Source organism: Mus musculus, chromosome 16, assembly GCF_000001635.26.
Source record: "Mus musculus strain C57BL/6J chromosome 16, GRCm38.p6 C57BL/6J".
In the NCBI taxonomy this organism is placed as follows: Eukaryota; Metazoa; Chordata; class Mammalia; order Rodentia; family Muridae; genus Mus; species Mus musculus.
Window position 1 is genome coordinate 29885533 of NC_000082.6, and position 6946 is coordinate 29892478.

General features: G+C 45.4%; 1 long non-coding RNA gene across 1 annotated transcript; it reads left to right on the plus strand.

Annotated features, from left to right (window-relative positions):
- Positions 1-3133: 3133 nt before the first annotated feature.
- Positions 3134-4438, plus strand: Gm52263. Its single transcript, XR_003951965.1, has 2 exons — positions 3134-3323; positions 3716-4438. It is a non-coding gene; the product is annotated as a predicted gene, 52263 (long non-coding RNA).
- The last annotated feature ends 2508 nt before the right edge of the window (positions 4439-6946 follow it).

Genomic DNA, 6946 nt, shown 5'->3' on the forward strand with positions numbered 1-6946 from the left:
TTCCCTCTCCCTCCAGCATTCAGAGTGCCCTCCTTGCCTCTTCCTGGAGTTACCCAGTGTTCTGGAATAGAGGATGCCACCCTGTAGCCTCCTCTCGGAAAGATCAGGATGTAAGAAAAATGCATCAGACCGTCTAGGGACCTGGAGAGGAGATTTAAAAATTCCTCATCAGTTTTGCTGCTTGGAAGTTGCTTCTGGAACATACAGGGGGAAAGAGTGAGTAACTGCTGAAGGCTTGAGAAATGAGCCGGTCTAGAAGGTGCTCACACCCCACACTTGGACTGCTCCAGGAAAGCAATCACAGAAAACATGGCAAAGCAGAGACACGGAACTTATTTACAAAAAAAAAAAAAAAAAAAAAAAAAAAAAAGAAAAGGAAGGAAGAAAGAAACAAAGAAAGGAGGGAGGGAGGGAGGGAGGGAGGGAGGGAAGGAAGCAAGCAAGCAAGGAAGGAAGGAAGCAAGGAAGGAAGGAAGGAAGCAAGGAAGGAAGGAAGCAAGGAAGGAAGGAAGGAAGCAAGGAAGGAAGGAAGGAGGAAGGAAGGAAGGAAGCAAGGAAGGAAGGAAGGAAGCAAGGAAGGAAGGAAGGATCAAAGGAAGAAGGGACAAAGCTGAATTACTTCCCTACATACTTTTCCCAAACCAAAGTACAAAAAGCCAGCTGTGAGCTGCTTCTGTGTGACACAGGAAGTACCACAGACCCGACTCTCAAATCTGATGATAAGGGACTGGAGGGCTAGGAGTGTAGCTGGGGGTGATGGTGTGCTTGCTTGACATGCACTGAGGCCCCAGGTTCAATCCCCAACACTGCCAGGCTCCTGGTTCTTTGTGATGACACAAAAAGATGAGTTTCTCCTGGTACCTAGTAGCTCTTTACCACAGCCTTTGGAGAGCTGTCTGTGCATGTGTGACCATAATGTAAGTAAGAAAATTTTCCTTACTTGAAAACTTCATCTGCCTCTTACCTAAAAAGTGTCAAGATACACTTTCAAAACAAACGCCTCAGCCAGTCTCCACACTGTAGTCTAAAGCAGGAATCAAGCCCAATAAGGGTGCGCTAGGACTTAAAGCCATTCTTCTAATAGCAGGCTCAGTATGACAGTAGTTTTGAGACCAGACTGGTGTACACAGTGGGTTCTAGAATGTTCAGTCAGGGTCACTTATTGAGACCCCGTCTCAACAAACAAAAAGTGCATACCAGATCACTCCATCTCTCTGACTGAAACTCTCCGGGGGCTCCCATGCCCACTGGAGGAAGCTCACTGGTATAGGTAGACACTTTGCTGAACCGGGTAGATGGAGCTGCCTAGAAGAGGTTCAGACCAGCTGAGCCACTGGGAAGGACATCCTCTGTCCTGTTGAGCTGCCTCCGAGCTGAGCAGCCCAAGCCAAGTTTCCAGCTTTCTCTTATCTCTGTGCTCATTTCCTGCTTCGGGATTTATGAATCACCAATAGGAGGCTCTTCATAGTTTCCTGCACACACTATAGGACTTTTCTCTCTTTCTGTCTTCTGCTTGCTGGGACCCTCTGGCAGGTACCCAAGCTGTGTCTCTGGAAAGCTCTCTCTAGAGCTAAGCACATCTCAACTGCCTGACTGTTCTCCTATAAGCCCTGGGCAAGTTTCTGTGTCTGCCATTTAGAATTCTATGAGTGAGATGTCCATTCATGTCTGCTACTGTGCTTTTAAACAAAACCAAAGTTTCCCATATGCAGAAATATTTTTAAATCTTACTATTATAATTTGTTCAGTGCTTTCAAATTTGGAAGAAGCTACTAGTTTTGAGAAGAAAGATCAGGTTCCGTTCATCTTTGCAATGTGGGCACCAAGTATAATAGTTGGCGCATAGGTGTGGATCTACCAAATGTCAGTTGAACAACTCAATAAATGATGGTTTTTCTCTCATGGACCTACTTACATTTTCTACCAATCCCTGATTTTCCTAAATTGCCCAACAAGACAATTCAGGATTGTTTGTCTAGGATTTGAGGTACTGAGTTCTGAATGATAAGGGTTGTGAGAAAATGTTAGTGTCTGAGAGAGGAACCTTGGGGAGACACTGACTCCTTCCTATACCTGGTGTGTAACTGACTTTTCCTGGGGAAACCTCCCCCCCCTCTCTCTCTCACACACACACACACATACACACACACACACACACACACACACACACACACACACACACACACAACTTCTCCCCACCACCACTTTCCTCACACACATACACCAGCCTACTTACCCTAGGTAGTAAGCCCATGACAGACCACCAAGTCCAACTTAATGAGCCAGGAGTTTCATTGGAGTTACATATAAGAATATGGGTGAGGGGTTACTCACAGGACCAAGAATCATTCAACGTCAGCTGCATCACCAAAGCTCACCACAGCCTTGGTGGCAGCTTACAGAGCTGGGAATGTGGAGCACCCTGCACAGCCTGCAGGCAGCTCAACAGGTCAGAGTGTCCTTTCCAGGTGGTCCAGTCTATGTAAACCTCTTCCAGATAACTTGGCTGGTTTCTGTTTCTTGTTTACAGCGTATCTTATTTAAGACTCTTCTCTGCATTTTGGCTTGTCTGAAGGTGACTGTTCCTTGGCTTTACTGTTTATAAATTCTTGGGGGGTGGGTACCTAGTAAATCTACTCAGTTTCAGGGATTTCCTGAAGCTATTTTGAGTTGTTTACTTCCTGTCCCGATGAGCTTTTCTGCAGGATTGGGCATTTCGGTCTTGAGGAAACTGCTACACAAGACCTGGTGTACACATTGGTAACATCCAAAGCCTGGGAAAAATTTAAAGTCAGAGACTTCTTCATACATGGAAAATTACCGTCATTGGCGTCACTGTCAGTCATGGCATTGAAATTAGTTTGGGACAAATAAAGAGGTCACTGGAGAGCAAGAGGTGTTTGTCTCTTCTATGCTCAGCTCCTGCTGCCAGGTATCAGAGTGGTCTTAAGTCACAGAGAGCACTCTATCCAGGCCCCAAGGGCCTATTATTGTAGCATGTGTACCATGGAGTAGGTGTTCCCTAAACCTTAGTATCCCAATTCCCACTTTTCCCACAGGAAATAAAACTTCCCATTTAGTTAGCACCTATTGTGTGCCAGGCACTGCGATTTGTAAGTGTATACATGAGCACATTTCTTCTGTGTAGATGCTCACTTAAGTAAATGATATCTTATTTTACAGAGCAACCTGAGTAGCCAACTGTGGGGTTTGAAGACACCACCAGCCCTCGGAAAGGATGTTCTGACCATCCCTCCAGTCAGCAGCCTGGTTAATGTTCACCAGCATCTGGTGCATTCCCAGGCTCGAGGAGAGGCACAAAGGTATGCTTCTCCAAAGCCCAGGCCTCTGTAAAGTCACTAGGGCTCCCTATCCCTCAGATGTCTCTGTTTACAGTGTATTCACCAGCCTACCCAGTGCTCAGGTCCAATGTGTACCTGGCCCTGATACTATTCCCTAATTCAATAAGTATTGATAACCATCACCATGATGGAGAAGAACCAAGTGTGGGAAACTCTGAGCCCTTTGGGTTTGGTACCAACAGAAGGAAATATGAGTCAACGAACCAGAACATTCTAGAATGTTTAGTTCAAGCCACCCATGGACGGAAGTGCCCAGGACACACACATTTTCCTGAGACATATGTATTTGTCCCAAATAAAAGCTAGCTTAAAAATTAATCCAAATTACAACGCTGCTTCTCTTTGCTTTTTAGGGGCAGGAGACCCTTCGCATACCATTTACTTCAACACTATTGTGTTTCTTCTGAGCTTTGAAACTCAAGACCTGCTTTGATGGATATTAGTGGAACGTGCTTTCCTGTCTCCCTAATGAACTTTCACTTGGAAAACACCCCCAAACATAGATGCAAGACTGTAGCCGCATCTTGTTCAAAGCACAGGGAGACCCTCTGTGCTGGTCCCTCGTCTCTGGTCCACCCCAGAGGAGTAATCAGCCAAGAAGCACACATGGGATCATTTACAGTTTTGCTTTCAAGCTCCCTGGCCCTTTCAGATTGTGTTTACGTGGTCAAAGCCTTCAGCCCAGCCAGGGTGGGCTTCCTGACAGCCTCATCTTGCTGACTCTGACTGGGACTTAAACCCGGCTAATCTGTGGGAAGTGAGTGATGGGGGGCAGGGGTTGCTCCTTGTTGAGACTCCTGGTAAGGAGAAGCTGGGCAAGTCCCCATAAAGAAGCAGATTTCTTCAGAGTTCTTCAAGGGACCCTTCAGCTCATATACTTGGAAACCAGAACAGCTGCCCTGAAATAATTACCAGCTAAAAAAGGAAAATCTACCTCAAGTGAAAAAACAGCTCAGCAACGGGACAAAGAACTTCTTTAGTGGCACTGTTCTTTGAAAGACAAACAAACATCAAAACAAACCTTTAACTGTCCTTTAGGGAAGAACTCTAAAATAAAACCAATACCATTTTTTAAAGTATTATTAATTATGTGTTTAAAAAAACTATAAAGAAAACAGGTGGACAAGAAAATTTGAAACCATTATATGTGCCTTTGTTGATTTGCGTGTTTTCCTTCAGTGGTGTTTCCTTGGGGAGAGATTAGTTACAGTAACGAGGTGTAACAAAAATGTGTGAAGCTGGACAGTTTACAGTCATCAGATGCAACTGTCCACCAAATTCTCAGAATGGAGCAAACCGAGCCCCAGGAAAGCTATGTCTTCTAGCTCAGCCAACTGCTGCTGATAGCAAGACTCTGCTTTTGACTATCTGCTTCTTCATCTACCAAGCAGACCTTGTTCCTCATGGACCTGTTCTGAGAATCAAACCAGGCCAGGAAGGTGCCACCTCCCAGGCTCCTGAGACTCCACTGGCCATCATAGGCGCACGAACCTTAGAAGCAGAGGTCCTCCTTGATGGAGCAGCTGCAGGTCAAGTGTCACTGAGCACACCTTAGACCAAGGGTTCAGAACTCTCACCTGAGCTTCTGCTGGCTCATGTTGTTGACCCACAGCCCCCTTCTCTCTCTCTCTGTGTCTCCATATGGACTCTTCTCCATCTTCTTAAGTGGTAACTCTTTCCTAAGCCTTCTCTGGCTCTTCTCCCCAGACAACAATGACAGCAACTCCCCTGAGTCAGCTCTTCATTCCTTGTAACTCCCTGTAATATTTGTCTACTTTCTACTTCCATATGTGAAAAGACTGCATCCACCTACCCTCCCATACACAAATGGACACACATACATATACACACACATGCATACACATACATTTTGCATACACACATACTCATGCACACACACACAAACATATGCACACATAAACACACATACATACATGCATATATATATACACATACAGATATACAAACATACACATACACACACACACATACACACACAGTCAATTATGTCTCAGAACACAAACAGGCATGGCACCTTGTGGCCAGTGGAACCTTGTTTTCTGTTTAAGAAATTGGAGTTCTTATTTTCACATTCTTCATCCACATTTGAGTTTAAAAGCAACGACATACAGACTCTGCATCACATCGTACCATGTTCATCAAGCTTTGAACGTATCACACGTGGGTTCTTATATGCAATTCTGTGGTCCTTACAAAGCGAGGGCTGCCTGCAAGTATAAACAAGAAACATATAACAAAAAGGGGAAACAAACAGAAAGGCCAGCCAGCCATGAGGCTAAAACTCAGGTCTTATAACCCTGGCAGAACACAGATGTGCCAGTGTCAGGGTGGGAGGGCCTGTGGTGACTGGCGGCCACATGGTTCCCATGTCAGAACACTTGGAGAGGCCTATGGGAGACTGAGAAGGACCGCCATGTCTGAAACAAGAGGCAGTCTGACAAACGCAGCCTGATTGCTGAAAGCTGGTCATTTCTAGAATGCTTTAGTATCTTCTGATGAAAAGAAGACAGGACCTTTGTAGACTACACAACTCTTATAAATGCCTTAAAGCCCCTAGAACCACTGGAACCTCAGAGTCAGTGGAGTCCTGACACTTCCCACAGTGAGCACAGAGAGACTCGAGAAATGATGCATTTTAAGCACTAATGAACCACGAGACTGCTCAGCAAATCTGTTTCAAAGCAAAAATGTTGTGTTTGCGTAGTCCCAACGGAAAAGGGCACAGATAAACAAGAACAAAAAACAGAGCATGCTTATCGACACAAGTCTGGGTAACTTGATAAGGAGCCATGCTGTCTGGTAGTGCTGAAGCAGGGGCACTGTTGGGGCACCAGAAAGTAGGACCTAGGGAAACCCGGTGGTTCTGCAACTATGCTTACAGAGGCTTCAAAGAAATGGCTATGTACGGCTTTGGCTCCCAGCATCTAGACCAAGGTTAAGGTGAGGTCAGAGTCACATTAAGATAAAATGAGATGGAATGAGCTGGGGCTGTGGGATCTGCACTCCAGCTTCGCTTCCCAGCTGGGGCCCATGGCAGGTTCACTGACTTCCCTGAGACTCATTCTTATTGATTCAGAGGGGAGAAAAGCCACCCTTGGTGAGTGGGAATTGATACTTACCGCTCTAAAGCCACCCCCTGCAGGAGCACCAGCCTCAAGCAAGGGACAACTCCTCTTACTTCCATTTCTTCACCAGCAAAAATGGGACTTCTAAGCTTTGCCATTTTCAGGGTGGTTACACAGATTAATTGAGGACATGTTCGGAAACAATTCAGATAAAAATGTGAACACGTAGAAGAGCTCCTACAACCCCTGTTACAGGCTATTTGAGAACCAGACTATACCCCTTGCTTCTCAATAGGCAGAAGCCATGGGGCAACCATGAAAGAAATGTCATTCTCCTCTGGGTTCAGTTGTACCCCCTAAAAGGTGTCACAGTCCTTATTCCTCATCCCCAGTGTCTATAAATATGGCAAGTGTGAATAAATATTCATAAAAATGAATATCATGAGGGAAGGCTCCACTCTTACATGGGCACTGATCATTGTGTTAAACCCTCATGAG